This window comes from Eleutherodactylus coqui, chromosome 2 (genome assembly GCF_035609145.1).
Source record: "Eleutherodactylus coqui strain aEleCoq1 chromosome 2, aEleCoq1.hap1, whole genome shotgun sequence".
In the NCBI taxonomy this organism is placed as follows: Eukaryota; Metazoa; Chordata; class Amphibia; order Anura; family Eleutherodactylidae; genus Eleutherodactylus; species Eleutherodactylus coqui.
Window position 1 is genome coordinate 170827498 of NC_089838.1, and position 11001 is coordinate 170838498.

The window sequence follows — 11001 nt, forward strand, 5'->3', positions numbered from 1 at the left end:
AACAGGCCGCGGCCAGCGCCCCAGCGGTGCTGTTTCCTGCTTATACTGATAAGCTTGAGCCCAAGGCTACCCTCCGATTTCTTTTCTGGGAACCGGAGACAGTGTTTCTCCTTCCGGAAGGGGTGTAAGCTGTATTTCAGTTTGCGTCCGTACTCCTCTGGAACCGAGTTCCAAAGAGTGGGAGTTGTCATATCCCGCTTGAGAGGTGACCCGCAGAATTGGGCTTTTTCCTTGCCTGCCGACTCGCCCATCAGGCAGTCCCTGGATGCTTTCTTTACCGCGTTAGGCCAGATCTATGACGAACCAGATAGGGCCGGGTATGCAGTTTCCAGGTTATTAGAACTGTGACAGGGTAGACTGGCAGGGGAGGAACATTGCTCTGTTTCGACAGTACTGCGCTGAGTCTGGTTGGAATGACCGAGCCCTTAAGGACTTATTTCTGACAGGTCTCTCAGATGCTCTGAGAGACCTCCTTTTTTCGTATCCTGAGCCTGACACTTTGGAGCAAGCCATGACGCTAGCCATTAGAGCTGACCGCCGCCTTAGGACAAGATGCTTCCCCAGGACCGGTTCTGGGTTATCAGCCTGTGAGACCGACGTTCAGGTTTCACCAGCTGTTCCTTCAGAACCGATGGAACTAGGCTCCTTGTCTCCCAGACAACGCAAGGAGTTTCGTCTCAAGAACCGACTGTGCTTGTACTGTGGAGAACCTGGACACCGGATCGCATCCTGCGAGAAGAGGCCACAATTGGGAAGACTTCCGCTCCTAAGTGCTGTCCGGGAAGATCACTTAGGAGCCCAGGTACCCCCAGAATGTTCCAAATTGTTGTTACCATGCTCTATTGTGTTTGATTCCTTCCATGTTTCGGGCCAAGCCTTCATAGATTCTGGGGCTGCCGCCAATTTCATTACTTTTGATTTCATTGCTCCCATAGCCAAGGTATTAAGAAACCTTGATCCTTCCGTCCGGGTGTCTGGACTTGATTCTACACCCTTAGTGGCTGAACATGTCAGTCGGGTCACTCCAGAGCTGAAGTTTTCTGTAGGGACCTCGCACACAGAACTTTGTACTTTTTTGGTCATGGAAAACTTGTCGATGGACGTGGTGCTCGGCCTGCCGTGGTTAAAGGTCCATAACCCAGTCATCAACTGGGAGACTCTGGAGTTAGTCCAATGGGGGGCAGGGTGCAGTGACCACATGCCTGCCGTTCAGGTCCATACCACTGAATGCAAGGAACTGACCCGGCCGCATTATTTGACCAGATTTGCTGATGTATTTTCTAAGCCCGACGCGTTGTCGCGTAGCTTCGATGTGCCTGAACCCATGGATCCTCAGCCAGAGGAGAACCCCTCTCCTGGAGTGGTTCTAGCGGCCTTAACCTCCGATATCTCATCTCTGCTATATGCCGCCCAGCAAGCTGCCCCGGAGGCCCTTCCGGAGGGCAAACTGTTTGTTCCCCTCTCTCAGAGACTACGGGTTCTCGAAGAGATACACTCCTCGGTTCTGACCGGTCATCCTGGCATTAGGGGAACATTGGATTTATGTTCCCGGTTATACTGGTGGCCTCAGATGTCCAGAGATGTCCGGGGCTTTGTCAAGGCCTGCGCGGTTTGTGCTCGGGGGAAGAATGTTAGGAGACGCCGTGAAGGTCCTATTCTTCCCCTACAAGCTCCATGTAAACCTTGGTCGCATATATCCAATTTCATTACGGATTTACCCCCGTCACAGGGTCATACCGTCATTTGGGTAGTGGTTGATAGGTTTTCTAAGATGGCCCATTTTGTCCCATTAAGTAAATTACCCTCAGCTAGGAACCTAGCTGACCTGTTTATTAAGGAAATAGTCCGTTTACATGGTGTTCCAGAAGATATTGTTTCTGATCGGGGGGTACAGTTCATAGCACGGTTCTGGCAGGCGTTCTGCAAGCGTATCGATATTAACCTGTCGTTCTCTTCCGCCTTTCACCCTGAGTCCAACAGACAGACGGAGCGTATGAATCAGGAACTCATTCAGTACCTTCGTCTGTTTGTCTCGGACAACTAGGAACAATGGGTGAAGTTTTTGCCGTTGGCGGAATTCGCTATAAATAACCATACCAGCTCATCTCAGTTTTCCCCTTTTTTCTGCAACTACGGGTTCCATCCCCGCTTTACCGTATCTGTCTCTTTGCCATCGGATAACCCATCGGCTGATTCCCTTACGGGGGAGCTGGACGCAGTCTGGGTCCAGGTTCGCAAGAACTTACTGGAATCGCAGGAGAAGTTGCGGAAACAAGGTGCTGGTAAACGCACTCTGTCTGACCCCTTTGTAATTGGTGACCTAGTCTATCTGTCCACAAGAAATTTAAGGTTGAAGGTGCCATCTCTCAAGTTAGCTCCTCGTTTTGTCGGGCCATTCCCTATTTCCAAGGTTATTAACCCGGTGGCCTATGAACTAACCTTACCTGACTCCTGGAAGGTGCATATCATCTTCCACAAGTCGCTCTTGAAGAGGTTTGTTCCCCCGGTATTGCCCACCCACAAACCTCCTCCTCCCACCCATGTCCAAGGAGAGATGGAGTTCGAGATAGAACGAATTCTGGACTCCAGGCGGGTAAGGGGTGCTTACCAGTATTTAGTGAACTGGAAGGGGTTTGGACCCGAGGAGCGGTCATGGGTTCCGGCCAAGGATGTCCATGCTCCGCGGCTAGTCCGTCACCTTCATAGGACCTACCCCCTCAAGCCTGCACCGGGTCATAGGGGTCCGGTGTCCCCCCGTAAGAGGGGGGGTACTGTCAGGATGGGCGGCTATCCGGGTCGCCGCGCCCGCGCGGCAGACGCTGTCGCCCCTGCTGCGATTGCACGACGCAGGGGGACTCCTACGCTGGTCATCACTCCTGGCCGCCCGGCTCCTACACGGCGCAGAGGTGCTAGGAGCATGGCGGCTGCTGCTCGGTGCTGTGTTCCTGTTTCCATGGCAGCCTGCTGCATCTCTACTGACCTAGCCTGGTCTGCTAGTGCTGAGGGAGGTTCTCCCAGCACTTCTGATTATCCTGCTGCTGTCAGCTGCTCCGCCCCAATCAGCTGCTGGAGCGGGAGCTCTGACAGCATTTAAACCCCTCAGTTGCTTCCTGACACTGCCAATGTTTGTATAGGCTGCCTTGCACTCACCAGCGTTATCTTGTATTCCTGTTTATTAGTGTATTGACCTCGGCTTTTCCCCTGACTTGACTTTGTCTCCTCCTTCTGTACTGCGTCTCTCCGGACTGACTTTAAGTGCTTGACCTTTGGCTTGCTCCTGGACTGGTTTGCGGTTTTCCCTTTGTGCTTCGCTCTGGTTGTATGTTTGTCTGTCCATTTGTTTTCTGTTTCCAGGGATTGTGGATTTCCCCAGCATTCCCCTAGCCAGTGTAGGGACCGTCGCCCAGTTGCCCGCCTGGGGTTAGCCAGGAGTGGAGGCAAGTAGGCAGGGACAGGGGTTGTGGGCTACGTTGCAGGAACCCCCGACTCCTGCTTCCCCTGGTCTCCTGACAGAGAGAAGGTGTTTTTAGGCATAACATTCGATTCAGAAGCTCAATGCTCTTTCCTCCCCGAGTCAAAAGCGCAGAAGATCCGACAGATAGTAGAATCCTTCCTTCGAAGACGGTCATGCTCAATCCGGGAGGCTATGTCCCTCCTGGGAAGCCTAATATCATGCATCCTGGGGGTAGCATGGGCTCAGGCGCATACCAGACCTTTGCAAGCAGCAGTTCTCTCAGCATGGGACAGCAAGCAATCCTCGCTAGAAAGGAGAATGCAGATAAGGAACTCAGTGAAGGTATCCTTACGCTGGTGGACTTTCCCAGGGAATCTGTGAAGGGGGGTCCACTGGATGCAGAATCCGGCCATGCAGGTCACGACCGACGCAAACTCCTGGGGATGGGGGGCACACGTCGGAGACAAGCTCCTACAGGGTCCATGGCCGCAGGGGATGAAATACCAGTCCTCGAACTACAGAGAGTTGCAGGCGATCTGGAAGGCCCTCCAGCACCTGGGGGACGCGGTAAAAAACTAGCACATAAGAGTGCTATCAGACAATATCACGGCAGTCGCCCATATTCGGCATCAGGGGGGCACGAGGTCACCAGCTCTACAAAGCATCTCACAAAGAATCTTTCGCTGGGCGGAGGGCCGCATCCTCTCATTATCAGTAGTACACTTGAAGGGATCCCTGAATCAGAGAGCAGACTTCCTCAGCCGAAGGCGTATAGACCCAGGGGAATGGTCTCTATCCCAGGAGGCATTCCGGATCATGACGGACAGGTGGGGTCTCCCACAACTGGATCTGTTCGCATCCAGACAAAACGCCAAAGTAGAGAACTTCTTCTCCCTCAGACCGGAGGACCGGCCAACAGCAGTGGACGCCCTGAACCAGGATTGGGGAGGAGAACTGGTGTACGCTTTTCCCCCAATTCCACTAATCCCAAGGGTACTGCAGCACTTCAGGTCACAGGCATGCACTCTGATCCTAGTGGCTCCTTTTTGGCCAAGGAGGAGCTGGTTCAGCCTTCTAAGGAACCTGAGCATCCAGGAGCCTGTCACCCTTCCTGCTCACGCAAATCTTCTAACACAGGGACCACTGAACTATCCCAATATAAGCAGACTCCACTTGACAGCCTGGATACTAAAGAATCCATACTGAGAGGCAGAGGATTCAGGATGCTAATGGCAAGTAGAAAAGAGACAACCAACTGCATCTACCAAAAGATCTGGAAGAGGTTTATCTCTTGGAGACAGGGGAAGGACTCCTCGACATCCCCTTAATCCTGGATTTCCTGCAGGAGGGACTGGACATGGGCCTCTCCCCGAGCACCCTAAGGGTCCAGACGGCAGCCCTTAGCACCCTATTCGATACTAAGCTAGCGGGAGATAGGTGGATCAGTATATTCCTTATGGTGGCAGATAGGTTGCGACCTAGACCTACTAATATATGTCCAGACTGGAACCTAAATTTGGTCTTGGGGGCTCTGTCGGCGGAACCCTTCGAACCAATTGAGGGGCTCTTAATAAGAACGCTCACAATTAAAACAATTTTCCTAGTGGCCATTTCCTCAGCTAGATGGGTTAGCGAGCTACAAGCCCTATCCATCCGCCACCCGCTTCTCAAAATAACTGACACCAAATTAGTCTTCAAAACTGACCCGACCTTGTTGCCTAAAGTAGTGTCTCCATTCCATAGGGCCCAGAACATAGTAATCCCCTCGTTCTTTAATAACCCAAAAAATGAGAGAGAACCCTAAATTGCTTAGACGTCAGGAGAGTGGTCCTGAAGTACATCGAAGCCACAGGTCCATGGAGGCAGGACGACAACCTGTTCGTCCAATTCTCAGGCCCTAACAAGGGGAAAAAAGTGGCTAAAAGCTCTATAGCCAGGTGGATCCGCCTGGCCATTAGTGAATCATATAGGACCCTGGGGAAAGAGGCCCCCGTGGCTCTTAAAGCCCACTCCACGAGGGCAGTAGCGACTTCATGGGCTGAGCATAGCTCGGCATCCGTGGAACAAATATGCAAGGCAGCAGTGTGGAAAAAACCACACACTTTTGTCAGACATTATAGGGTAAAAGTGCAGCTAGACGAGGACATGACCTTCGGTCGTAAGGTCCTCTCGGCGGCAATCCCACCCTAAAAATAGCTTTAGTTGGTACGTCTCAGGTTGTGCTGTCGTGGAGACGACCTGGGAAAAGGGTGATTATACCTACCCGATAATCATGTTTCCAGGAGTCTCCGCGACAGCACCTGTACATTCCCTCCCGAAAAAAGAAAAAAGTTATAGGTATACAAAAAAAAAAAGTTTACATATACTAGATAGGTAAAAAAATTTAAGTTAGCTCCTACCCTGGCAGTTTCGTTACAATACACTGAGGAAGGGGGGACGGGGGGGGGGGGGGAGATTTTAACCTTTCGGTGTGTTCCTGTCCTATCAGGAGGAAGGCGATCTCAGGTGGTGCTGTCGTGGAGACTCCTGGAAACCCGATTATCGGGTAGGTATAATCACCCTTTTTCCGCATATATCTCAGCGAGAGGCCCTCCGATTGGGAATATAGGCTCGGCATATTCCTGGTTCTGATTTTCTCTATTTAACGACATCAAGCATAACATGTAAATTATAACCAGGTACACAGACACGCTTCGGACCTCAGTGTGTCTAGATGCATTTCATTCAGCTGGCCTGCCCGATTCCACAAATAAAACTCATATTGGGATAGGGGATAGAGCCTTAGCATGACTAATAACCCCTATTAACCCCTTAAGGACATGGCCCTTTTTTTGTACATTTTCATTTTTTCCTCCCCCCTTTTTAAAAATCCTAACTCCTTTATTTATCCATTGACGTAGCTGTATAAGGGCTTGTTTGTGGGACGAATTGTATTTTTTTGTGGTACTATTTAATGTACCATATAATGTACTGAAAAACGTTAAAAAAAACTAACAAAAATGACATAACTTTATTCGGTGGGTCAGTACAATTACTATGACACCAAACTTATATAGTGTGTTTTTCTTCTTTTTTTTTTTGGTGTACTTTTTTTCAAAGAGATTTAATATTTTTAAATTATTTTCTGCCACTATCTTCTAACACCCATAACTTTTTTATTTTTCCATCAACATAGTTTTACGAGAGTTCACTTTTTGAAGTATGTCCTGTAATTTACATTGGTAAAACATATAACGTTTTGATCGCTTTTTATTGCACTTTTTTTCGTGGACGCAGAGGGACTAAAAAAAGCTCATTTCTGGTGTTTTTTATTTTTCCGACGACATTCAATATGTGGGGTAAATAATGTGTTCCTTTGATAAATCGGACTTTTACGGATGCAGCAATACCAAATATGTATTATTTTTATTATTTAGATTCTTTTATTATAAATATGGCAAAAGGGTTTTTAGTTTTGTTTTTTTTTAAGTTTGTATTACTTTTTTTAAAAGAATTAGTACAACGTTATTCATCTTATAACTTGCGATGCCTTGATCACTCCTGCAGTATGATGTAATGGCATAGCACCCCACAGGCATGGCTTGATAGGCATTCTGCCATGACAGCCCTGGGCCTTTCAGACGGCCCCTGGCTGCCATGACACTGGCAAAGCTCCCTACGATCTCATCTCGGGGGACTGTACAGGACCCCGGAACATCGGCCAGGGGATTTAAATGCCACTGTGAGAATTGAAGGTGGCATTTAAAGGGTTGGTGCCTGAGTGTCGGCTTTAAGAAACAGCTGGCACCTGCGTTGCATGGAGGGAGATTGCCATGCAATCTCCCTTCATACATACCCCGACACTGCAGGATGTAACTGTACGTCTTATAGCATTAAGGGGTTAAAAGATTCTCCACCAATCTGGCTTTCAGTGACATGGAGTCTGCAGGAACTACCCAATGTGTTAAGGCTCACTGGCGGAGGGGGGGGGGGGTCAATTAACCTCTACCTGTCACTAGATAACCTTATTGCCATCATGATCAAAAGACTTCCTTAGGAAGAATGCATATCAGGGACCTTTCAGATGTGAGGTAGTCAGACCTCATCTGGAATACTGTGCCTATTTCTGGGCACCCCAATTTTAAAAAAGACATTGACGCACTGGAGCAAGTTCAGAGAAGAGTTACCAAGATGGTGAGCAGTCTGCAAATCATGTCCTATGAGGAACGGTTAAAGGATCTGTGAGTGTTTAGCCTGCAAAAAAGAAGGCTGTCTACAAATATCTGAAGGGCTATCACAGTACAGAGGGATCAGCCCTATTCTCATTTGCACAAGGAAAGACTAAAAGCAATGGGATGAAATTGAAAGGGAGGAGACACAGATAAAATATTAGAGAAAACCTTCTGACAGTGAGGGTGATTAATGAGTGGAACAGGTTGCCACTGAAGGTGGTGAGTTCTCCTTAGATGGAAGTGTTCAGATACTGGGCACACATTTGTCTGGGATGATTTACTATATCCTGCATTGAGCAGGGGGTTGGACCCGGTGACCCTGGAAGTCCCTTCCAACGCTATCATTCTATGATCATACATTTTTGTATATGTAATTATTTGTGTGAGAAGCAATCATATGTAACTCAGCATAACATCAATGCCACCCAAGCAGTACACAACAATTGTGGTATTCCCCTGTGACACGGTACAAATTCGAAGAGTGATTTGACATGTGGAGGATTTTAGTGCAGTTCAGAATTTCCGCTCGTGCCCGCTGCCACAGGATTGCATTAGATGATGCAATCATATGCAGACAGCCGCAATTTGACTGCATGAAAACTCGCGCAGTAAACAAATCGCGGCATGTCCTATTTCTGTCCGCACCTCGCAGAGGCTCACACAGAAATGTCACTGGGGACTGCGCTGGCTCTGGTCTGTGCATGCGTGGCTGTGCGACAGCCGGTGCAGAGCAAGATGCCAGAAGGAGGTGAGCGCTGGTTCACTGCAGGGGCACGGGTTGCATCCCGCTGCGAGAATTCTCGCAAGGGGATCTGACCCGGCCGACTGCAGGAGGCCTAAGTGAAGAAATAAATTTGCAATTATTTAAATTAGCACTATTGACGTTTGCATAATTGAATTGCTATGACATGTTGTATTATTGTCAAGCACACAGATAACACATGCTTCTCTGAACAAAAACAGAGTATTGAGTGTTTACTAAATTCTTGTAATACGAATATGATGCTTTTACCCATACTGGCAGTTATTGCTTTGTGAAAATATTTTGTTCTTCATGTTGTCTGTTTATACTTTTCTCTGACAACATCATATTATAGTCCAAAGATCTAGTCTACTGAAGATGGATGTCTTGTCAATGGTCATGTTGTATTGCTATCACAGACCTGTGCCACGATTTTGACAAGGGCTAGCCCCAGAAAGATATTATGAATAGCTTAAGATCAGTCTTGACAATTAAAATAGGAGCCTGTCAGTTTGATATTCTACCTCACAGGTTTCAAAGGAATTCGAGGGATTCTAAATCTGCAGTTTATGCTATGAATTTTAACAGATAAGATACCCCTTCAGATAAGGGGGCATAATCCATAGCAAATCCACACAAAAATCTAGGTCAAAATCTGCATATAATAGAGTTGCGGATTTTGACACAAATGCATAGCAAACTCTGCAGTGGATTATATCCCAAGAGGACATTGCCTTAAAAGGGTTTTCTACTAAGGCTATTAGTGATAAATATATGATCTCTGGGAGCCCCACTACTAGCTCCCGCACCCTGAGTGCAGTGAGAAGAAGTGTGAGTAGTAGAGCATTGGTTGAGCACCTGCACTGTCACTCTATTCAAAGTCTACAGCAGGGGTGTTAAACTCAAATACACAGTGAGCCAAAATTAAAACAAGGCCAACCTTGATATTTATTGAAAAAATCTGTACTGTTGAGAAAGTTTTTCCTTCCTATAAGATAGAACTATGAACCTTTTCATATGGAAACAAACTTATGTTTTGCTTAAACATTAAATCTGGAACAGGCTAACAATAAATTTCTTTAATGAAAATTTAACCATTCAAGTTGAAGAAAGTATTCATTCAAGCTCCGTTTGCTGCACTCTGATCTACTCTGATCATAGCCAGATAGGTGGCATCATTTCTTCGATGCTACTTCATCAGTGCTTGAGGGCAGGCTCTGAGCTGAGGAAATCCTCAGGATAGAGTGAAGACGTTTATCTGTAAGACTTCTCCTGTGTGATGTTTTATCTTCACCCAGGACAATAGTTGCTCACACATATATATGCTGCTGCACATAGAGAGTATTTGAGCAGCTTGTGTACGGAGCTGGGGCATTGTGTCAGGGATGTAACGTGGAAACTCTGCAGTGGCCGCAGCGTCATACTTTGACTTCATCGTGTCACTACACTGGAAGCCAATCGGCTCCTTGTGGAGGTTAGTTGGTGCGCTTTCCACATCAACTGCAAACGGATTACTAAGCAGTTGAAACCTACATTTCTCGGCCTCAAAGTTAGCAAGTCGCTGTTTAAACTTGGCTTTTTCAGCAAACTATGAACTTAGGAACACTGTGGTAGAGAACTGTGTTTTTATTGTTTGGCAGCAAGGAAAATGGCCCAAGTTTTCTTGCAGCATCTGAGTCTCATACAGGCACAATTTCATAGAATCATAGAATCATAGAATGGTAGAGTTGGAAGGGACCTCCAGGGTCATCTGGTCCAACCCCCTGCTCAATGCAGGATTCACTAAATCATCCCAGACAGATATTTGTCCAGCCTTTGTTTGAACACCTCCATTGAAGAAAAACTCACCACCTCCCGTGGTAACCTGTTCTATTCATTGACCACCTCACTGTCAGAACGTTTTTTTCTAATATCTAATTTGTGTCTCCTCCCTTTCAGTTTCATCCCATTGCTTCCACTCTTTCCTTGTGCAAATGAGAATAGGGCTGATCCCTTTGCGCTGTGACAGCCCTTCAGATATTTGTAGACAGCTATTAAGTCTCATCTCGGCCTTCTTTTTTACAAGCTAAACATTCCCAGGTCCTTTAACCGTTCCCCATAGGACTTGATTTGCAGACCGCTCACCATCTTGGTAACTCTTCTCTGAACTTACTGCAGTTTGTCTATATCTTTTGTAAAGTGCAGTGCCCAGAACTTACACAGTATTCTAGATGAGGTCTGATTAAGGAAGAGTAGAGGGGGATAATTATCTCACATAATCTAGACTCCATGCTTCTCCTAATACATCTCAGAATTTTGTTTGCCTTTTTGACTGCTGCAGCACATTGTTGACTCATGTTCAGTCTATGATCTATTTGTATACCAAAGTTTTTTTCACATGTGCTGCTGCTTAGCCCAATTCCTCACATTCTGTATGTGCCCTTTTAATTTTTCTTGCCCAGATGTAGGACTTTGCAATCCTCCTTGTTAAATACCATTCTCTTAGTCGCCGCCCACTGTTCAAGCTTTTCTAGATCTTTTTGAATATTTTCTCTCATCTCTAGTGTTAGCTATCCCTTCTAGCTTTGTGTAGTCAGCAAATTTGATCAATTTCA